The sequence below is a fragment of the Canis lupus genome, chromosome 15 (assembly GCF_011100685.1).
Source record: "Canis lupus familiaris isolate Mischka breed German Shepherd chromosome 15, alternate assembly UU_Cfam_GSD_1.0, whole genome shotgun sequence".
NCBI lineage: Eukaryota > Metazoa > Chordata > Mammalia > Carnivora > Canidae > Canis > Canis lupus.
In genome coordinates this window covers 25,266,557-25,290,932 of record NC_049236.1, presented here as the reverse complement: position 1 = coordinate 25,290,932, position 24,376 = coordinate 25,266,557, and the positions used below count along the sequence as shown (strand labels likewise).

General features: G+C 37.6%; 1 long non-coding RNA gene across 2 annotated transcripts in view; it reads right to left on the bottom strand.

The window, feature by feature from the left end:
• Positions 1-24,376, bottom strand: part of LOC111099026 — a 197,131-nt gene that overhangs the window by 170,326 nt on the left and 2,429 nt on the right. The window contains exons 3-6 of one of the 2 annotated variants that reach the window (XR_005370419.1): positions 18,696-18,993; positions 18,519-18,588; positions 8,731-8,782; positions 2,430-2,515 (exon numbers count right to left, since the gene is read on the bottom strand). This is a non-coding gene — a long non-coding RNA (uncharacterized LOC111099026). The remainder of the gene's footprint in view (positions 1-2,429; positions 2,516-8,730; positions 8,783-18,518; positions 18,589-18,695; positions 18,994-24,376) is intronic. The other variant, XR_005370420.1, reaches the window with a different exon arrangement.

The window sequence follows — 24,376 nt, the reverse complement described above, 5'->3', positions numbered from 1 at the left end:
CTCAATTTTAAAAGGAAACTCAGTGGTACAAACAAAATTCCCAGTAAAAGTATTGACATGGCTCTCTATGCCCTTCCAACATTTGAAGATGTGAGCTCTCCAAAGATAAGCAATATATATTTAATAATCTTCTTTATTTCCTTATTAAAGATTTACTTACTTGAGAGAGAAAGAACATGAGCTAGAAGGGCAGAGGGAGAGGGAAAGAGAATCCCAAGCAGGCTTCACACCGAGCGCAGAGCCCGAGGTGGGGATTGATCTCATAACATTCAGATCATGATCTGAGCCAAAATTAAGAGTCTGACTGCACCACAGAGGTGCACCTTAATAATCTCTTTTAAATCACCTAGGACTCAGGGGTGCCTCGGTAGCTCAGTCAGTTAAGTATCTGCCTTCAGCTCAGGTCATGATCCCAGGGTCCTGGGATGAGCCCCACATTGGGCTCCCTGGTAGGCAGGGAGTCTGCTTCTTCCTCTCTCTTACTCCTCCCCCTGCTAGTACATACTCTCTCTCTCTTTCTCTCTCATAAACAAACAAACAAAGAAACATCTTTTAAAAGATCACGTAGGACTCAGCTCAGTGAAATATCCTGAGTAGTTGTTAATAAGTGGTTGAATATATGAATATGAATAGGACTATTCAAATAAGCAAGTATTTGTGGTATAGATCTGATAAAGTACCATTGTAAAGGATTCTTAGAGCTTGCCCTACACTGGTCTTGTTAATGCAAAAGGTAGAAAAGGGATAGATTGGGGCACATGGGTGGATCAGTCAGCTAAGTGACAGACTGTTGATTTTGACTCAGGTCATGATCTCAGGGTTGTGAGATCAAGCCCTCCATCGGGCTCCATGCTGGGCAGAGAGCCCGTTTCAGAATATCTCTCTCCACATTTGATGTGATGAGCATTGGGTATTATACTACATTTTGGCAAATTGAATTTAATAACATATTAGAAAAAAAGATTCTCTCCCTCCCTTTAATGACCTTTAAAAAAATAAAAATAAAAAAAATAAAGTGTATAACTCATTAAAAAAAGAGAAAAGTGATAGATCTTGCATGTATTCTCTAGCCTTTGGAGATTTAAACAGTCCTGTGCTAACAGAAATTAAATATTTTCTAAGATTTTTGTAACATTTATAAATTAGTTCAGTGTAGAATGTATGTGTGTAGATAATGAACTTCTTCAAATGTTGAGCTTTTAAATGGCTGTTTAAGATGGAAACCTGTCACTGAATTTTTCTATCAGTGACACATTATGCAGTGATAGCAAATAAATAAGATGAGAAAAATAACATTTGATATGAAATGCAAGTTTTAAGAGATTGGTACCATTTGGGATATGAATTTTCTTATTAAACTGGCAATAATGACCAACATATACTGCATTCTTTTAGTTGATATGAATGTCATTCTAAAGAGGCCAGGAAAAAAATTAAAATCCTCTATAGATCAGTTAGATTTTCTTTGTTCCATGGCCACAGACTTAGTTCATACACTAACAAACACATGCCATTACACCCAAGAAGACTAGGTAAAAATATATGGTCGATTTGCACAGCATCTTTCCTACCCTCTGGAAAACAATTTAGATTTTTAAGCAAACAATGTCTTAAAGCAGTATGACAGATTATATAAGAAATTCAAAAGAAATATAAAAACTATTTCCTCTTGTTTCTAATTCATATCTTACTACATAGGCTAGAAGTCCTAGATCAATGTCTAAAAAATAATAACAGTTTCATCAAATTAACAAATGCCAAAGTTTGGTCCACAATTTCTTGATGAGATAGAGAAAAAGAGAATTTTTATATATTGCTAACCGAAGTGTAAATTGGTGGCATTAAATCTCTGTAGCATTTTCTGTTCAACTTAAAATGCATGCAGCTTTTGACATGGCAATTCTATTTCTAAATATTTTGTGTACAGATATATGTGCATGTGTGAACACGTACATCAATGTTCAGTACAGCAGTGCTATAGTCTCTTTATGTCCCCACTACTTAAAGAAATCCCTTATAGAAGAGACCCCAAAGAACACCTTTGTCCCTTCTTCTATGATGAGGACACAAGGAAAATTCTACAACCCAGAAGAGCGCATGCTGGGTGGCATCCTAACCTTGGACTTCCAGCCTCCAAAACTGTGAGAAATAAATTTCTGTTGTTTACAAGCCACCTAGTCTGGGTGATATTTTGTTATAGCCACTCAGATGGATGAAAAGAAGCAGTGTTATAATAAAATATTGAAAACCACCGAAATATCTATAAATATAGGAGTTAATCCACTATAGCTGCCCCCTTCAATGAGACACTATGTAGTCATTAAAAGAATGAGGAGCTCTCCATCTATTATTATAGATGTAAGATATACTGAAAAATGATAAAAGCAAAATCTCTAACTAGCAGAAATAAAAAGAACATGCACACTCACCTGGATTCTGTAGAATACCTCTGAAGATATGCAAGAAACTGATGATAACAGAAATCCCTGGAGAGGATGAGGTGAGACAGATGCAGCTGGAGAAGAGGTTAGAAAGAAGTTTGCTTTTTTCTGTATACACTTCTATGCTTTTGACTTCGTAACATGTGCACCCCAAACCAAGTAACTCTAATTATAAATTACTAAAGATGTTATTGATTATCCTATTTTCATAATATAAAAAAAGAAATAATTCAGATGTTTTGATAATTCCTACAGCATAAAGCATAAGCATTGCAAGACTGAATAATAACTAGAAGAACTATTTTACTTCAGATCAACAAAATTACATTTGGCTCCTATTAGGTGATAGACTCTTACATACTTGGAATGCTGGAGATGTGTTGTGTCTTCATGGGAGAGCTACGAATATTTTAGGAAATGAGACAAACACAAAAGAGAGACAGCTCTATATTAACAGGGCCTGAGCCTAAGTAATCCACTCTATATCTAATATTGAAATTATGCTATAATTTATTATTATAAAATGTGAACTATCCAGAGCCATATTTCTTAAGGCATTTAATTTGTGTTACCCACAAGTTTTCATTAATTCCAAATGATATGTAAATGAACAAAGATAATTTTTATATCTCCCACCTTCTTTTTAATAAGTGTTTATAAATATAAGATTTATCATCATTATGTGATGCTAGATCTTATATAAAAATAAATAAGATCACAATGTAATAGGAAAGACCAAAACTAAGTAAATTATTTCACACTAAAACTAATGTCAGTTTACCAGCAGATTTTAGTACTTAGGCCTTTATGAGTGAAAAATTAATCAAAAGGAATGCAATTGTTTATTTTTTCAGAGTACAAGAGTCAAAGTTGAATGGTGTGAAAAATTGTTAGTCATTAAACACATTACTAATTAAAATTCTTCTACAACTTGCTATATGAACGACTACTAAAATAGAATTGGATTTGGTCTAATTAAGAATTTCTCCTTTTATGGTTTTTCATAGATGCATGGTTTTAAAGAATGAAGAATGATATAATAAACAAATTGCAAATTGTTATCTTAATCATGCCAATCTTTGCATAATTGGTAATAGCCTTAGACACATTATTGATAAGAAATGTCAAGACATGCCTACTGCTTTCATTTCCTCAATATTTTCAGGTTGCAAAATAGAAAAAAGTCATAATAACTAGGCTGATTTTTTTCAAGTAATATTTAATGAGTTACACAATAAGCATGAAGATGCTAAGTAAATGAAACTAACAAATCTCTTGCCCTTAATAGAGATGTCATTCTAGTGGGTAAGCCAAACAATAAATAAGGGAATAAAAATATGGCCAAGCTAGAAGTTATGGTTAAGTGCTGTGAAGGGAAAAGAGCAGGTGGTAGTAAAATACAAAAAGAAGTGAGAAAGTACAATCTAGAGAGTAAGGTAAGTTATCTCTGAGAAAAAGATACTAGAAATTGAAACCAGGCTGACTTTATGGTCAGGAGGGAGAGTGTCATGGTGATACTGGGGCTGTGGGAAGGAGAAGATCATGCCGGTACTTGGCTTCCATGTGAGATACGATAGGAAGCCAATAGAGGCTCCAAGAATGGAGGTACCATGATTGAATTTGTGTTTCACACATTAATCTTGGTTTCATTTTGGGAATAGTTTAGAATGGGACAAAAATTAGAAATAGGGAAAGCAGTAAGGAGGTTCTTACAAGGATCCAGGAAAGGTTTGACGGTGGACTAGGGTGGAAGCCTTGGGAATTGAAATCTCTGAATGTAATTTGATCAGCTTGCTGATGGATTAAATGCAAATAATGAAGAAGAGGAAGAAATCAGGCAATATTCTAGATTTCTACTGGAGCAAGTCGGTGAATAGTGGTGTTATTTCAAAAAAAAAAAAAAGAAAAAATAGGTTTTACAGTCATTTGTGTGAGTTTGAAATGCCATAAGATAACCAAATGATTCCATATAGGACGTTGGATATGCTACGAGGAGAAGATTGGGATATAGATATTATTGCAGGATCACTTGTATTTATTTCAATAATTGGCTAACATGTCTGTCTTTCCCGCTACAACAAGAACTGCCCGAGGACTGATACATTTCTTGTTCAACACTGCTTCCCAAATTTCTTATACTCACTATTCAATAAAGGTATGAGTGAATGAATGAATACTATGACCTTAAACCCCAGCTTGAGCATGCACATTTTACATTGTGCCATGTAAGAATTAATAATCTTAACGATATTTAGCCTTTTTTTTTTAATGCTGCCAAACAGCTGTATCAACTCCTGAAACTGACATTCAGATCTGGAAAATATTTTAAAAGTCACCTAATAAAACTCCTCTTTTCACGGAATAGGAAACTAGGGCTCAGACAAAGAGTTAGTCAAGGTTATAGTTGTTAGTATCAGAGCTGAAACTAGAACCAAGTTTTCTTACTCCACAACTGGAGATCATTCTATATCCTTCTGATCAAAATCCAGCAAAAATGCTTCAAGTAGTTTGCGTGGCACAGATATAACTAAAAGTTTCCCAGAAGATCACAAACGCCATAAATTATAAACTTGCTTATAAAACAAATTCTCAAATGTGGAATATGAACACACCACTTTTTAATTTACTTGCTCAAAGGACTTCATAAATTAAAGAGAAAAACACCCACATACACACTAAATGACTAAATGTTCTTTGGTTTCCAAGGAATTCTCTCACCAGACCTTAGAGTAGAGACATTTATGATGGAAGATGAAGTCACTTTTAAAAAGAAAACATTGGTTCTTTTGAATATATGGAAAACCAAATGTGTGTCAATATGCTGCTGAGTCAATCAGACCACAGTAACCATATTAGAATATTCCTCAGTGTTCTCAGACTTCTGAATACCTATTACATTTTCCCATATTAAAAGTTTGCCGAAATGACAACAACAATAAAAATGGGTGCAACGTAAACATTGCTACACTCTAGAGGCACATCGCAGATCTCTTATTTCTAGTAGAGCTGATGAAACCTGTGTCACAGTCTATGTAACTGTTCATAAAAAATGGTACTCTTTTCGTCTCACATTGTCATTTATAGAGAGCTTTGAAATACCCAATTGCTCCTTCAGTGCTTAAGAACACAACAAACTTGGTAGTTCATGAATGCCTATGAAACACTTAGAAATAGCTAAGCTTTACACTATCGACACCATATAGGGTTTTCCAACTACGCTGGACACAGTTTAAGAAAATAGCGTGGGTTCCCAGAAACTGACCAGTGCTTTATAGTGACTGTAAATTCAGCCATGTGTGGCACATCTGGAAGGGTAGTCTGTCTGTAGGAGAAAATGAAGAGACTCTTGTGCAAGAATTAATCCAAAGAGGATAGAGTGTAGATACACAGTGTGGTCCAAGGAGATTAGCACCACCATAAATCCAAATTCTCCAAACTCAACTTGGAACTAAACAGTGACAGAAATTCTATGTTGTTTCCCTACCTAACATTCATTCCAATCCTCCCCAACAACCATTGCAAACTCTGCTTTCCTAAAACCTCGAAGTCCCTCAGATATTTTTACCTCCCACCTCAGAGAGCTATCAGAAGCCATCAGATATGAAAACCCTCAACTTCCCACTACCCAAATCAGTAAACCTAGTGACCTCCCCAGACATCTCTCTTCCCTTTAACACTGTTTCAGGAGAAATGACATCCTTCTTCACGTTCGTTTCTTAATTAATTCAACATCAAATCATTGTCGAATGATTTGGATTTCACCCTTCAAGGTTTTGGGGAACTCACCCACCGGTTATCTTCCTTGTCCCACATCTTCAGCCCCTCCCTCTTTACTGAATCCTTCCCACTACCACTTAAACAAGTCCAAATTTGCCACACCTTAAAGAAGCAGATATTTGAAAAAATGAAGCACTTATTCCTTTCATCCTCTTCCTAGGCCTTCAGCACCTGCCTATTTTGTCCCTTCCTTCCCAAACTATTCCACATGTCTGTACATCTTGCCTCCATTTCCACTCCTCCATTTAATTGTCAACCTACCCTACATAGCTTTTAGCCCAAACATTGTTCTGAAAATATTCATGTATGTGTATATGTATGTATGTATTTGAAGTACAATTAACATTAAAAATGCTCACTTCCAGATTACCAATGACTGGTACATAGCAATCTACAACAGATACTTTTCATCCTTTCTCTTGTTTAAAGTATCATCAGCACTCAAAACTCACAGCCACAGCCTTTTTATGGAAATTACTTACTCCCTTGGCCTTCCTGACTCCATATTCCCCCTCCCTTTTCTCTGATTTCTATGGCCTCTCCTCAGCTTCCATTGCAAGCATGACATCGTAGTATCCCAAAGGGCTCAGTCCTAGCCCATATTTTCTCCAAATCCCGTGTACTCTATCCAATCAAAATTAATTACTTTCCACACTGTGTGCTGATGACTCACAAACCATCTTCATTTCCAAATTTCCTACTGACCATTAGACCCATGTCTATATATCTCTGACATCTCTGCTTGGGGAAAGCAACCCAAATTAATTTTTCAAAAGTTGGTTATTACCTCTGCCCACTCCCAAAGTTGTCACCCCAATCCTTGTCTTCTGTATCAGTAAATAGAAGGGCAAGTGACCAAATTATTCAAGCCAGGAACTCGAAAGTCACTTGATTCTTTCCCATCCCTCACACCCTCATAGCTCAACACCATATCCTAAAAATTCTACTTTATAAATAGCTCTAGAATCACTCTACTTTTCTCACTAATCAGAGTTACAGTCATTGTTCAACTACCCTACCAAAATAGTTTCCTAACTGGTCTACCCTGGTGATTGCATTCTCAAGCCTATAGTCAGAGTGAGCTTTTAAAATGCAGTATCTCCCTGCTTAGAAGTTTTTAATGTTTTTATATTTTTACTATATATATCTGCCTCCATAAATAAGAGATACTATTTTTTATGCTTTTAGATTTTTCATACATGAAATATATACTGTGTATTCTTCTGGAACTTGCCTTTTTAACTAAGCATCTTATTTTTTAGTGTTATCCTCATCAATTCATAAGATGTAAGGCATTTTTTCAACTGATGTATAGGGTTCTATTGTGGGACTAAACCAGGATTTCTTTATTCATCTCTCTACTGAGGGCTATTATGTTAGTACCACTTTTTATTGCACTGAACTATGCAGTGTTTAAGTTTCTTGAAAACGTCTCTCATGTGTGAAGGCTTCTCTAAAAAAGATAGCAAGAAGACAAATTGCAGGGTCACATGGATTATATATTTTGAGCTTCACTAGATACCTCATCATTGCACAAGAATGATAAACTCTAATTTTAGGATTGTGGTTATTTGGTAAAAAAGGGAGGGAGGGAGGAGAAAGGATATGGATTTGAGATTTTAGCTGAAATGAAACATTTTATTTGTACAAAAAGAAGTGAAGCAAAATAACAAGCTCCATGATGACTAGAGTCATCTAATGCATTGTTTTTCATATTATTTTGTATTTGTAGAATATTTCACGATTTAAAGTTTTTTAAGTAAGGTTTTCAATGAGTTCTCATTACCTTAGAACAATATCCAAGCCTTTTACTGAGACTTAAAGGCCTGCCCCTGCCCCCTCCCACCCAGATCTGGTTTTCATTGACCTTTCCAGTCTCACTGAAGAAAGCATACTGCTCTTGTCTGACCTCCTCAAATGGGGTTCACTCTCTGGGGGTATAGGATCTTATACATTTTACCTCTACTTGAGGCATCATTGCTTTTTTCCCAATTTCTCCCACAGCCACTTACCTATTTAATTCCTTCTCATCCTCAGATCTCAGCCTAAATGTTATTTCCTCAAGGATCCTTCCCTGACCTTCTGAGATTAATTTTCCCTCTTTATACCTCCTCATGGCACTCTCTACTTCCCTTTTTGAAACAATGTTTACATTTGTGATTATTTCTTCAATATCTTTCTTTAAACAATAATTTATTGATTGGTTTACTTATTTGTATCTATCACTCCCTAAGGCCCCTGAGGGCAAAGATGATGTATTGTAAGCCTCCTTAGGGCAAAATGATGTTTTGTCCAAAACTCTGTTTTTAGCAACCAGCACAATCTCTAGTACATAGGTGCTCAATAAATCGTCACTGGAAATGAAACAGTCAGAGAAACATTTGTGAGTAATGTTAGACAGGAGATTCTGGATCCTCCAGTCCAGCTCCCAAACCCCAATAGACCAATGGAGATCTAGGGCAAAGGCATGAAAGTTTTAAAAATAATAATAATAAAATGAAAGTCATCTTACCATAGATCCGTAAAAGCATAGAGCAGCAAGGCGCTGTGACCCATGGAAGTGCCTGTGATTTGAGATGATATTAAGTCAACTCTCTACATCTGATGTCCTAATTGCTGTAGGATGGAACAGGGACTGGACACACAATGGTCTAAAAGCAGGACACCAGATCTGGAATCAAACACTAGACTTTTGAGGGGCAGGAGGCATCACTGGGAGAATCAGAGAAGTGACCAGAATGGGAGAATATCATGTCTAGGACAGGAACTCCACAGTTAAAAGCCCTTGTGAGAAGGTGTCAGTTTATCAGAGTGGGTAGGGCAAAATCATAGAAATCAAGAACTGTTACTCATATTGCTATCCTACCATGCGAATACGACGATTTTGTTCCTAGATCACAAAATAAAGACTTGCTGAGTGAAATATTGTCACGATTCCATGTGAGGTGACAAAGCTGGAAACCATAGGTATATGCTACTTTTTTTTTTGCATTTGCTATTAGTTGTATCTAAAATGCAGACATGCAAAGTATGTTAGATCTTCAAATAAGGGCAGATCAAAAGCAAAGAGAGGTCAAGCTTTGCAAACGATCTATGGTTTTCCATTAAAACATCTGTCTTCAACTTCGTCTATGCCTTAGCAGTGGCTGCAAATGTCCTACTTCTTAAGAAAACACTTCTCTATGCTACGTATGTGTGCAGAGCTGAATAACCACGCCTGGAAATATCTCTCTCCCTAAAATTTGATCTTGATAAAATTAGTTATTTTGTCTAGCTGATCCTAAGTCACTGAACGGATTGAATTCCCACACTGTGGCTTATTGTTTTAGTTATTCTGTTAATTATTTCACTGCCAAAATATTTCTGAATATCCACCTGGCATAGACCATGAAAATGTAAGCAGCCTAAAGAGGCCGCTCTTTAAAACTACCATCTCTCTCACTTTTCTTGTTCTTACCCTAGTGCGGTTATAAAACATATTACTTTCCTGCCCTCATTAGAAATTCCTTGGGGCCAGTATCCTAGACCCCATAATTCACTCAAAGGCTATGTTATTGTCAAGGCAGCGGTTATATCCCCAAGAGTTTTGATAAATAATTCACTGAATGCATTCATTTCCAGAAGACCCACTCAGCTGTGAACCTGGTTCTTCTTCAAGACAGAGCAAATATTGCCTCAAAATTGAAGAGCCAGTTCAGCATGGACCAACTATTGGGAGAGCTAACGTGGAAAGACAATTTTTAGTATCTAAACATTGAAGTAGATTGTAAATTCCTGTTTACTTGCAAATTTATTGCTGTCTCCCAGAGCAGCATCTGCAAGAACAGAGCGGAAGGGAGGAGAGAATCCTGAGACTGGGGCCAGGGGGGTGGGGGGGAGGGGCAGTTGCAGAATAAAAGCAGTTACTGGCAATGCCCTGGGGAAGAAGCAAAACCCCAGATGGCTGTTGCTTCAAGAGAGGAAAGAAAGATCCAGGATCAGGGTTTCACCTTTTCCCTTCTCTCCAGCTGATAGGCATTCACTTTCTTCCTGTGTAGCCTTACTGAAATCAGAGTAACAGCCCTGCTGCCTGTTATTTTTAAACAAGCAAAACTCTAGTCAACCTAACATTTGTCATCTGAGGAACACTACGTCTTTCAGCAAAAATGACTGCCATTTGTATGGCTGTAGCACACCCCCAGCTTTTTCACTGAGCACTTACCTCTTCTTGACACTCCTGCCCATCATCTAAGCTGTGGCATTGATCTTCCCTGGTCACCGCAGAGATACATGCCACCCCCTCAATGTGGTCTCTGGGGTCTGAAGACTTCTGCCTCAGAGTCCCTGCTGGAGCTTGGGAGCCCTTTAGAAAGACTAGGATTCCATTTGTGCTGGTTACAAACATCACCAGGAGGGGCACTCAGGTGAAATTTTTGCCTCGTTGTTGAACCTAATACAGTGTCTGTCAAAAGTATCTAATCCATCATTCTTTTTCAGTATTCTGTTTTTTCCCATTTTGAATATAATATAGCAACATAACGGAAGAAACTAAATCTTTCTTGCTCGCTATGTACCTGGAACACGGTAGAGATTTAAGAAGTATTTGTTGAATGAGTAAGTGTGTTGGATGGATGGATGGGTGGATGGATAGGTAAGAGGTGGTACTTTCTCACAGATCTTTGGGTCTCATAAAGTTCAGTATTATCTGAAATGAATCACCCCAGTACAGCATTAAGGATGCTGATCCCAGAATGAGGAAGAAAGTCTTTTTAAACCTTCACTTTGACTCCACTAGGCACAATTAATGAAAGAAAAGGAAGGAAGAACACTTAGGAGCTCTGTGTTTATTCAACTCACTAGGACTCCTAATCTGAATATTATTTGCATTATGTAATCTTAAAATTTTTAATTCTAGCAAATTAATATGTGAGCATGTTGCTAGAGGAGAAAGTATTTGCATTTTTGCTGCGATCTGCCCTGCCAATCACATCTCTAAATGCAATTATAATAATTAGTGCTTTTAATCAATTTCCAGACCTCTTTGCTCCATAGACCGTAAAGTGCAGTTAAGGAGCGTCATAAGTGAGACGATGGCAAAGACTCAATATCTTTCCCAGTGGTGGGTGTGTGTATAAGGCAGGAGAGGGAGGTCCCTCTGTTATTGGGCTTTCATATTCTTTCTGTGGGGCAGCAACATAATTAGAACGATGTCTTTGAAAATCTAAAACATAAATTAGTTCTCTCTCGGATGCCTTAGTGCCACGACAATATTAGTTTTGTTGGTCTAGGGAGGGAAAAGAACTTCTAAGGCATTTTATTTTTTGTGAATTTGGGGCTACACATAAACACATTATTATTATTTTTTGATGAGGTGTCCCTGTCAATATTTAATAATGGGACCCTGTGCTATAAAAATAGATTCCTTGGTTGAAGAATGGACATAGGCAACACTCTACACAGCAGGCAAGGCCAAAACACAACTTTCTTTTTCTTCCTTCTCCTTTTCCTCCTTCTTTTCCTTGTTATCATTATTATTTTACCTCAGTAATACTGATCTAAGGCAACTGGTTCCATGGGAAATGTGTGTGGACCTGCACATACACATAAACACTGCCAGAAAATGGCAGAAATATTGAACATCCATTTAAAGACCAAAGAAGATAATTGTTAGACTAATTAATAATATACCACTCAGGGTTACTGGTTCTTGGCAGATTGGCTATTTTAATTTGTTCGCTCTTCTTAGATTTGTCAGAAGTTATGGTGGAGATTCTTTTCCCTGTACAGGGAAAGGGAAAATAAGAATGAAGAAGCAAAGTCTGTATTACCACCTTGAAAAAGAATAGGAAAATTGTGGTCTAATGAAACACGGTAAAAGAATCTGGAAAACTGGGTAGTGTGCTATAACTTGGTGGCTGTTTTCCCTAAAATGAAATAAAGAATTCACGGAAATGCGAGGTGCCCTTTGACCTTCACCACCCTTAGAGTTCCAGTACACTGAAAAAATCTGTTCTCCTAATTTTGATCTTCATCTTCAAGATTGCAATTGCCTCCCAGGACTTTGTTTTATACATAAAGTTATTATCCCCTTTTGAATCAGTTCTGCTGTAAATGTTCATTATAATCACTGCTGCTTAATTTAGCAGATGGTTGGAACTGAACAATTCTTCTCCGAGGAATTAAATATGGTTATGTCATTTCCCAAGCTGATTTAAAAGAAGTAATCCGAGATCAAGTAATGTTTCATTTTCCCTATTAGTTCAGAATCGTTGCCATAGATGTTTTCTTTTCCTCACATCTATAATTTTGAATATCTGTGATGAATTCCATTGGTCTTGCATTTTTTTTTTTTAGCTCTTGATGTTTTTCAATAAATAAATAAAAATGAATCAGTCATTGTACCCAAATCTCACTTTTTGCTACATGATTCATTCGGAGCCCCAAAAGGGATTTTCCTATTATATTTTCACAGCACTGTTTCTCATCTGTTGTCAGCAAATTCAAGGTGGATAGAAATTATTTCTTACATCAAACTGTAGATACATGTTAGTTCCAACTCCCATGAATACCCTGGACTGCTCTCAAGATATCAGCGATCAAATACAATTAGCATGAAACAGAGAAGCCTCATCTAAAAATATTCTCGGTATCCCCTACCTACTCAAAATGCCACCTATGTTTTTGTTCAATGGATGTTCAATTGGCCAAGGACTGTTTTAGCAGGATCGCACATTTTGAAAGACAAGAAACTAAAAAGGCAGAGATTGCTTGTAGTTTCAGATCTGTATCTAAGTAACAGGGTCACTTCTTTCCACCCTAGGGCTCTTCCAAAAAAAAGGTGGTTTTTCTAAACCAAGATTTCACTATTCATAAGGGCTTATTCTTATATGTAATTCAACCTTTTTGAACTTCCAATTTCTATGCTCTCCCAGCCTCCTACTGTTCCTGTTGATCTTCACTGTGGACGCAGTAGGAAGCCAAGGGAGGGTAATATTTGAGGGTGTGCATAGATGGTTGATTTAGTCAAGGGAGCTCATTACTATGCCATTATGTTTTGTATATAGAAGCTTTCTTCTGAGGAAGTACAGGATCTTAATTTCAAATAGGAAGTAAGCTTCGCAATTCCCCTGTGGAACTGGCAAATTGTATTAAAACAGACAGATGTCTTCCAGGGAGTTTTGAGATTGTAAGAGAAAGTAGTTAGGAGACCTTGGTTTGTGTCTGTGTCTGCACTTGCTAGCTCTTTAGATCCTCTGTTTTTGTACCTGCTTCACAACCACAAATTATGGGCATGAAGATTAATGGGATTGTGCGTGTGCAAAATACAAATGTATTTAAAATGCATATACATGGACAATCTCTATGAAGCATAAAAATACTGGTTGTGCGTAAGTTGTTTTTAACATTATTTTTGGCAGTAGCCTTTCTTCTCTCTGCCGAAAGCTTGAGAAAAAGGAGTGATAAGATGCCATCTGCGAGCACCCTTGGGACCTGCTTAAACTGCTTTCATTACTTCCCACCTTGGCATTCCCCTGAGGAGATAGAGGAAGAGATGCAAACTCTTCCCCATGCCTGGTCAGCTAAACCCCTTGTATCCCAGGCCCGAGGACGGCCGCCCCTGTGGTGGTGATGAATGGCAACAAGGCCGGCTGAAATCAGTTTGCAGTTGGCTCCCCAAGAGAAACAGCCTCTCAGCCTGGCAGAGGGGAAACAGTAAAAGTTTTACAGTCGAACAAACTCATTTTCTAATCATGGTATATCTACTTACCTATCAGCAGCTGAATCCTGAACAATTACTCAATCTTTTTGGTAGTTCTTATACTCTCGGCTCCCTCCTGCTAAACTAGAAAGAATTGAACAACTTTTCCAAATGATGAAAGAGTTAAGGGGGAAAAGAGAGGGGAGCATCTGACACAGTTGCAGTCACCTAGTAGGTCTTCAATAAATGGTGCATCCTGTCTCTATCCCATCCCCATTCTTCTATTCTGTTGACAGCATCTAGTCTTCGCAGACCCCCCTCTCCCTGAACCGGTACTCCCCACCCCACCCCACAAAGCATCATCTCCCCGAAACAAAGTATTCTGTTTTTCTTCCTATAAACTTCAGTGGTGCTCACTGGAAAAGTTATCCTTTTGTCATGATTTCTTGGCATACAGAGTAGCTTTCTAATTGTTTATTAGAATTATTATTGCGTTTTGTAAAACAGAAAATGGGAGAAAGAGCTAGAGAGCTCTTACGTGTTTTTCTTTTACACTGTAATATTTCCATTTAAGTTTTTGTCTCAAATTTAGTTTCATCCGAAAACAAGGCAAAGCTTTTCATCCGTAGCCCATTCTTTTATGGGGATTTATGAACTTTTACAGTCAGTTTTGCTGAAGGTTTGTATTTATTTTGCTTTGGTTCCCTAATGGATAAGCCAAGAATGCAATCAGTTGTGTGATTCTGAGATAAGTTCTTCTAGCAACTTATAAAAAAGAGTAATTGCTATTAACATTTCATATGATAAATGAGTCAATTGAAAGGATCAGAATTTAGAACCATATGAGACCTTAAAGATTCCTTACTCAATACTTTATTTTTAAACAGCTCCCATTATAGAACATTTTCAAATGTCATGGAGCATTCTGCTCAACACATCACATATATTGTTTAAGTTCCACATTATCTCCATTTAACAGATTAAAAAACTGAGGACACAAAAGGTTTAATTGTCCAAGGTTGGGTGGCAGGGAAAGATTTAAAGATTATTGATTCTTAACCTTGGCTCTTCTCACTTAATAATGTTGTGTCCTTTTATATGAGAGGACACTGAGACCGAGGGTTCCTAGTTGGTTTGTAGAGGCTTATAGAGCTGGAATGAGATGTTGGGGCTCCTGAAAACCCAGTTCAGTCTTCATTCTGACCATGTTGTCCATGAAAATCATAAGAGAAGGACTTCTGTTATATTTTCTCCTGAGGATTTTCACTTAATACTGAGGAATTAAGCAAAAACTTGGTTCCCAATCTTTTTACTTTGTCCCAATTTTCCATTTGTATTCATGTTTTCTTTCTCATAATTCTTCACTTCAGTTTCCATTGTATCATTTCCTTTCGTTACATACAAAACTTCTTAGACATAAATGCTATTGCACACTTAACAGACTACAGTGTAGTGTAAAAATAACTTTTATAGGAACTAAGGAACCAAAAAATTCATTTGACTCCCTTTATTGTGACATTCGCTATACTGGGATATTTGCTTTCTTGCAACATTCACTTTACTGTGGTAGTCTGGAAACAAATCCATAATATCTCATACCTGTGATCCACGAGCAAAATTTTTGCCTCTTATTCTTTCACCTTATGCTTTACTGGCCTGGGAGTTTTAGTTTTAGTGGAGAAATCCTTTTACTAGGGGATATGACAATGACTCCATTGAACTGAAAGTTAAGAATGTTGCTTGTCCTTATGCCTCTGAATCAACAAGACTGGCTCAGGTGATCGATCCTGACCACTAAGGGGGGAAACTGGACTCCTACTCCACAATGGAGGTGAGAGGAGGTCTGTCTGGAATAGAGGAGATCCCTTAGGGTACCCCTTAATAGGACCATGCCCTGTGATTAAGGTCAATGGAAAATTGTAATAATCCAATCCAGGCAGGACTATGTCAGAGATGGAGGTTCAGGTCACCCCACCAGGTAAAGATCCAAGACCAGATGAGGTACCTGATAAAGGCAAGAGAATACATAATGGGTAATGGGGAAAGGTAGCTATAAATACCAGCTATGACCATGTGACTAGTTACAGAAACAAGGACTGTAACCGTCATGACTATTTGCTTCTTATTTTTGTTATGAATATGTGGGTACGTGGCATATATGCATACACACGAAGCAAATATTGCCTTCTTATACGCTTATATAACGTAAGATGCATTGACTTTATATCATGGGATTTCAGTGCTGTTAATTTGCAGCAGAGTATTTAAGTTACAGGCTATCAAGGAGAAGGGTTTAAACGTCACTCAAGGGTCTTACCTTTTCTTCTAGGGAAGGGGTTACTACATTTGTGGTCGTTTGTGAGATAGCTGTATCATGTTCAGTGGAATTATGATCTTGTTATTGTCTATATTTGGAGATTAAGTATGGCTTAAGCAGGTGCATATTGCTGCCAAGATAACAAGAGGTGGACTTATGGTGGTTAATTTTATGTGTCAACTTGACTAGGGCCATGGGTTTCCAGACATTTGGTGAAATATCATTCTGAGTGTGTCTATGAGGGTGTTCTGGATGAAATTCACATTTAAATTGTTAGACTGAATAAAACAGAGCATGCTCCCAATGTGAGCAGGCTTCATCCAATCCATTGAAGGACTGAATAGAACAAAAAATTGAGTAAAGGAGAATTTGCTCTCTACCTATCCTCAAGCTGGGGCAACAGTCTTCTCCTGCCTTCAGACTCACTCAGATCACAACTTAGGTCATTGGCTCTCCTGTCTCTCCAGCAAATCCTAGGACTATTGGGACTACTCAGCCTCCATAGTTTTGTGAGCCAATTCCTTATGATAGCTCTATCTATCTATCCGTCTCTCTCTTTTGAATCCATCTCTCGATCTATCATCTATCCTATTGGTTTTAGTTTTGGTTCTATTCCTCTGGAGAATGCTGACTAATCTACCTGCTTATGCCTAATCACTATTTGTGATTAAACAAACAATTATTTGTGAGATCATTTATGGACTGATTACATGTCCTCTGAGTGTAGGAATAGTAATAATAGCTGTGATACTATTATTACAATATAATAATTACAAAACCATCCACAACAACAGCAATAATTATATCCAACCCTTGTTTTACAATTAAAATATTCCAGGCACTGTTTTAAGTGCTCTTACAAGCATTAATTCGTACAATCCAGATGGAACTGGAGGGTATTATGCTGAGTGAAATAAGTCAATTGGAGAAGGACAAACATTATATGGTCTCATGCATTTGGGGAATATAAAAAATAGTGAAAGGGAATAAAGGGGAAAGGAGAAAAAAATGAGTGGGAAATATCAGAAAGGGAGACAGAACATGAGAGACTCCTAACTCTGGGAAACTAACAAGGGGTGGTAGAAAGGCAGGTGGGCAGGGGTTGGGGGTGCCTCGGTGATGGGCACTGAGGGGGGCACTTGATGGGATGAGCACTGGGTGTTATTCTATATGTTGACAAATTGAACACCAATAAAAAATTAAAAAAAAAATTCGTACCATCCATACAACACTTTGAGTTAGAAATTATTATGAACCCAATTTACTAAAAAGGAAACTGAGGCACAGAGGAGTTTACTAATATGCTCAAAGTTATACAGTACATGCTACAACCAGGACCTAAAACCTAGCATGCTGGATTTAAATCTCCCACAAACCACATCTTACACACCTTATGTTATTATGGTTTGGAACCCCTAACAGAGGGTAGTGGTTTTCTTCATACTGCATGTATTCCCTACATGTAGTGTATCAGAGAAGCAGCTTGAAAATATGGTGTGAGAAAATAGGTAGTATCCTGGAACTAGACCTACTGGATATGAATTCCAGTCCTAACTCAATCACATCATTGTGTGATTTGAGCCAAGGTACTTAAACATCTCAGTGTCTCGGGTTTTTCATCTGCAAAATGGGGATGCCAACGGGTTTATTGTTAGGATTAAATAAATCAATACTTGTAAAGTGCTTAGAAGGTATCTAGCATTTCGTAAGCACTCAATAAATGCTAGCTTTTATGATGATGCTGGTTTTACTCATCACTTTATCCCCAACACCCCAACTATCATAGAATATGGCACTCAGCAAATATCTGTTAACTTAAAGAATATGCTTGTTGTCTCCACATTGTATTTGTTCATCAAACAATTGGCTGCTGCCTACCGTCCTCCCATTCATTCCTTCATCACCTATAATACAGGAGACACTGTGCTAGATGCTAACATGCAGAGATCAACGAGACATGCTCTTGTCCCTAAAGGCATCCAGAGCCTAGTATGCAAACTGACATAATACACATGAGGTAGTGAATGGAAAAGGCCCTTGAACCTAAACATTATAGGAAAACAGAAGGTAGAATGTATAAGTCTAGGGGAGGGGAGGTGGGGACAGGGAGTAGGGTGCCACTACCAACACCCATGTAGATGACCTCCTGTTATGAACTGTTTGTAATGACAAAGGAAAACAGAGTGTTCTCAGTAACCATTTCCCCAGGTATCAAGATAATGCCACTGGGGAAAACCAGTTTGTTAGGATGAGCAAATGCAAGTGTGACTTTACCAGTGGAGAGATTAGATGGCTATCTACTTACCGCATTTTGCAAAAATACCTCTGGCCTGCATGACTCTTCTTATGCAAATAAGAGTGAATAGGTTCTGTGCCTAAAGGAAAGAAAGAGGAGGGCCTGTCAGTGAGGAAGACATTTGCCTGCAGGGAGGACGGAATGCCCAATGAAGGCCGCCTTACAGACCAGGGTAATTTTTCTCACATAATGGGAAGTCTGGTATGAAAGCAGGTATTGGCCTTGGTTCAGTTGTTTAAAAATTTTATCAGGAACTCAGGGATCTTTCCTTTTCTTTTTAGGGTGCTGGCTTTTGCTTTTATATTCATAACCCCATGGTTGCAAGACGGTTGCTCTCATATCCAGATTTCACTTTTATTTTCAAGACCTGAGGAGCGTAAGATGCCAGCCTTTTATGAAGAAAGCAAAGTCTTTCCAGAATTTCCCCCAGCAGACCTCTGCTTGCATTTCATTGTCACATGGGCACTGCCAGCTGGATTGGAGCCTGGAAAAGCAAGAGACAGGACTATCACAATTGGCTTCGACCGGGGGTCGGCAAACTTCTTCTGTAACAGGCCAGATAGTAAATATTTTAGGCTTCGCAGGCCATACGGTCTCTGTTGTAATCACTCAATTCCACCATTCTAGCACGAAAGCCGCCATAGATAATCCATAAATGATTGAGTGTTGCTCTTTTCCAATAACACTTTATTTATGGACACTGAAATTTGATAGAACTCTCACATATTATGAAACACTATTCTTCTTTTGATTTTTTTTTTCAACCACTCAAAAACGTATGAACTAATCTCAGTTCCCAGTCCGTATAAAAACAGATGGCAGGCCTGATTTGGCCCATGAGCCCATAGTTTGCTGATCCCTGGCTGGGACCAATGACAACCCATCAATTGGATCTGGGCAAAAAGCTATGACAAAGTTGGTCTTCTAATAATTGTCTCTAAGGAAGAAGTGAATGCTGCATAGACAACTAACAATGCTGCAGTTAAGGGTTGGCTTTATTTTCTCCATGCATGGACTTCATAGAAAGTAGTTGGTATTACGATCAGGCTAAAATATTTTCATTCCTTTCTCTTTCTTCCATTTTAATCTAGAATTTTTTTCTTATTCACAAAAGAGCTTTTCTCTACTCTATTAGAGCAGCTGGTATCCAGACCCTGGTTTTTAAGTAATTAATATTAGAAAAGTCTTTGGTAGGGATATCTTTCAATCAATACGAGATTGATTACTCTGTTGCTACACTTTAAGGGAAAGCTGGAGAACCCTAAAATTATGAATTAGAAACTCTGTTCAAGTTCCATAAATGTTTCACTGTTTTCTTCCTGGACTTCCAGTGGTGAGGGAAATGCAAATGGAACCCCAGGATTCTGCTTGGGCTCAATATCATTATACATTCTCCACTTAGGGAGAGAGAGGGGAAAAAAAAAATTTGCAGCAAGCAAAAAAAAAAAAAAAAAAAAAAAAAAAAAGTCTCCCTTTTTATACATTGAATTACAAAGGCAATTTCCTTTATAGCCTACTTACAGGAATCCCTCTTAGCGTGTTGCCAACAGTATCACAACTTGTTTATTCAAAGGTTATGTGTGAATGAGAGCTTTTTGATATTAATCACGTAATTTGCTAGCGTTGCTGGGAAAAGGAAAATGTTAGCTTTATCCTGAAAAATGAAACAGCCCATTAATCAAGTTCACTCTATTGAAGACAATTATGGGGAGAGAGAGGGCAAATAAACCTTTCAGATAAGAAATTCCTAAACTGATGAAACTTTTAATAGGGTTTGGCATAGATGTCTGCACAGAAAGTGATTAACTTTAATCACCTTACAAATTATATAGATCAGGTATTTATGGATTCAAAGTTTTACTGTTTATTATTAATTGAAAACGAATCTTACTGAATGTATCAAATTCAAAAACAAAACTCTGGCATATGGACTATTTTGTCGGTATTCATTTATTATCTCCAGTTAAAGTCAAAAGGTGAAATAGATATGCATGTTCTTAAGCAACTGTTTCTTTTTTTTTTTGGTTCCCTCAGCAGCAAACTCTTTGTAGGTTTGAGACTGGGTTTCCATCAATCAAAATTAAATTCTGCAGTAGGAGGCATTTAAAATTATTTGTATAAATGTAGCTGAATGGGATAAGGTTGTGAGATAAGGGATATGAAAAATAACTCTGTTCTGAGGCAATCTGGTGCATAATAAGGGGGGGATGTCTTTTTTCTTTGTTCTAGCATGATGAATTGCAAAAATCCATTAGTCAAACACCAAGAGAGAGTTAAGTTTTATAAGCCAGGCATTATCTGAATTAGTTAATAATATGAAAGCTATGTAGGGAAAGAGAAAATTAGTCTCTTTATCCAATATTTTACGATATTGCCTCTTATTTCCCCAATTCACTTGCAAATTTATTGTTATTAAAGTTTAAATTTTAAAATGATGTTAGTCATCAGGGAAATGCAAATAAATACCACGATGAGATGCCACTTCACACCCACTAGGATAGCTGTAATCAAAAAAGCAGAAAACATCAAGCGTTGGTGCGGATGTAGAGAAACTGGAATTTGTGTACATTGCCAGTGGGAAGGTGAAAAGCCACGAGACAACAGCAAAAGCAGGGGGCTCAGAACCTCAGGATGTGAGAGGCAGGTATTCACAAAAGCCAGAGAGTAACACCAAACACCCCGTGGAAGATGGGATGGCCAAACATCAGGCTGAGCTCAGCTGATGCCTGGATTGCGAGAAAAAGCTTCAAGAGGCCCAACTCTTTAATAAGAAGCAATTAATACCAGACCTCCAGCACCAACAAGTAAAGGTAACAAGGTGTCTGGAAAAAAACTAAATTATTTTTGTGAGCCCATTCATTCTTATAATTGAGAATATAATTGATTGTTCCCCAATCCTCTCACCATATAGGGATGTAGATGGAATCGGTCTCCAGTTTTGAGTGAAATATCTTTCAGATGGAAACACTCCTCAATCCTATCTGAGCCTTAGAGACTAAAGAGTAAGATACGGGAGCAAAACACCCCTAGTGTATTGATTGTGTCCATATCCATTAATGCCTGCCAGGGTTTAGACTAAAGTCATAAGATTAGGAGAAAGACCTCTTTTCCTTCTGAATGTGATCTTGTGCGAGTTATATGGCTATTCTGATCTCTTCTTCCTCATCTGGAGTTTGCATTTGAGGATAATTATGTTTCTCTTGCCAACTTTGCCAACTTGTTTTCAAAGCTAAATGTAAAAACTATGAAGCCTTTTGAAAACTCTAAAATGCTCTGCGTACAGAAAATATAATTACAACAGGAACAAAATATTCAGAATGAAAGGGTGAAAACTCGGTTCATTCTGATTTAGATCTCTGGGCCAGGCCCCAGAGCCCAGACATCTCAAGGAGCAAGTTGAACGGAGTTGCCATGTATGAGACACAATATCACCTGGGGAGGGAAAGCCAAAGAAGGGTGACACAATTTGGAGTGTCCCAGTGGTCACTTCATTTTCATCAGCGCTCAGAATTAGTGTGTGGTTTTCGGTACTAGGAAATCCATACTGTTTGATCATTTGACTAATGTCTCCAAAAAGAAATACATTTTAAAATAAGATATTTAAAGATCACTTTGGTAATTAGTCTTATTCCGAAAATGGAGAGCAACTAATCTACATTTGCCATATCTTCTCTTTATCTGAGTGGCATTTCTTTTGCAGAATAAGGACAGGAAAGTGCCTTATATAAAAGAGTGATTTGATGAATCACAGCAGCTGCTTGATTGTGACAGGCGGAGGAAAGTGTGAATAGAGATTTGCTAAGGTGTTTATAACAGTATCTTAATAAATGTCTGCCCTCATCTCCTTTTGACTCCTGCTTGTCTGGATTTCAGTCACTCACCCAAGGACAAAAGCTTTGATCTCACTTTATTTCCTCTGTTAATCAAAACACCTCAAATTATGTCTCATTCTTCATAATGACTTCCTCTCTAGAGGATCAAATGTTTGGACTTACGTTTAGTTGCAGACTTCCCAGACAGAGTGTATATGTGTGTGTGTGTGTGTGTGTGTGCGCGCGTGCATGCACATGTGCATAACAGGAAGAAAGTAGACGGCTGAAAGGGAATCAAATAGATTCGCCAATCATCAGAAAGGTTTTTAGCAAATACATTTACTGTTGTTATACTGCAATCAGAAGAGGACATGCTTTATAATTATTCTCCGGCCTATAAAGAGCTAGTGTAACTAGTATACATGTAACTAGTATACTCCAAAATCCTTGAATTTCACATAGAATAGATTCAGTTAAAATAAAGAAAAAACTTTCTAATTTCTTCATGATCATCATCCAACATGTTCACGTCTCCTGGAATCTTACACGTTGCACCTGCCACAACAGGCACATGAACTTTGGATCACTGATGCAACACGGCTGGGTCAGAAGAAATAACCAAGCACTATGATCAGATGACAGGAATGGATCTTTGAAAATGATTTAATCTACCCAAATACTTCCGTGTACCACTTTTACTTAGACCAGCTGTGTTTGCTTAGATATGCTTCATAAACTTATTCTAAAATGAAGAGTTCATGTCTTAAACGAGGTACCCAAACTGAATTTAGTGACATAGGCATTTCAGACAGTAATATCTTCCATGTATGCAATCCATAAAGAATCCATGATCAAATCTTTCCTGGCAAACTTTGTGTCTACCCTCTACTCCAAAGAAGAGATGTTTTCACAAACTCTGGATGGTTGGTTTTGGGCCATGAAAGATGTAACCTGCAGCTGGTACTTGAACATGTTATCTGCTACCCTGGATCCACTGTGAATGTGTAAGTTTAGCTAAGTCATTTGTCCCAAACTATAGTTTTCTCACTTATAAAGTGCAGAGGTCAAATCTAATGTTCTCTCTTGCTCTCTGATGTCACTACTGTAATTTCTACAAGGATGACTTTGTGGCCACTTGAGAAATAGCAGAGGGCTAACTCATCTGCAGCATCATTCACAGAGCAAAATTTTGGAACAAATACAAGTCCAAACAATAATTAGTTCTATAAACAGAAGTGACAACAAAGTAGCCAAAATTTCCTTGACTAACTTTGTAGAAGGAGATAGGCACTGCTGGTATATTCACATTTTATAAATATCACTGACAGGGTAATTGGGAGAGTTATACCCAAAGGCATATAATAAACATGATATTGACTTTTCCATATCATGTAATATAAAATTATTCAATTAGATATTAATAGAATGCTGTAACATCTAAATATTGGCAGCATAGGCCAGATTTCAAAAAATATACTTTGAAACACCATTATTCCCAAGTGAAATTTCCCAAATTGTCATTATCATAAAGTATGGGCAAAGGCACATTTACAGAAAAGTAGCCTATTGCAAAGAAAACATAAATTAGCCAAACATTAAGCGTAACAACGTATTTAAAATAACAGAGAATTTTACAAATGAAAATGGGGCACCTGGGTGGCTCAGCGGTTTAGTGCTGCCTTCGGCCCAGGGTGTGATCCTGGAGACCCAGGATCGAGTCCCACATCCAGATCCCTGCATGGAGCCTGCTTCTCCCTCTGCTTGTGTCTCTGCCTCTCTCCCTCTCTCTGTGTGTCTCTTATAAATAAATAAAATATTTTAAAAATAAATAAAAATGAAAATGTATTGTGATTATTAATTTGTTCTATGTAATTTGATAAGTTGATGCCTGCAGAGTTAAAAAGCCCATTATTATTGTGAGAATCGGTATGGCCATTACTCGCTAAAGGAGATTAGAACAAAAGGACCTACAGGAAAACCAAAGGTAATCGCACTTGTTTCTGTTCCTCACACACGTATCCTCATCTCTCTCCTTCCTCGCCAACCCTGATTCTT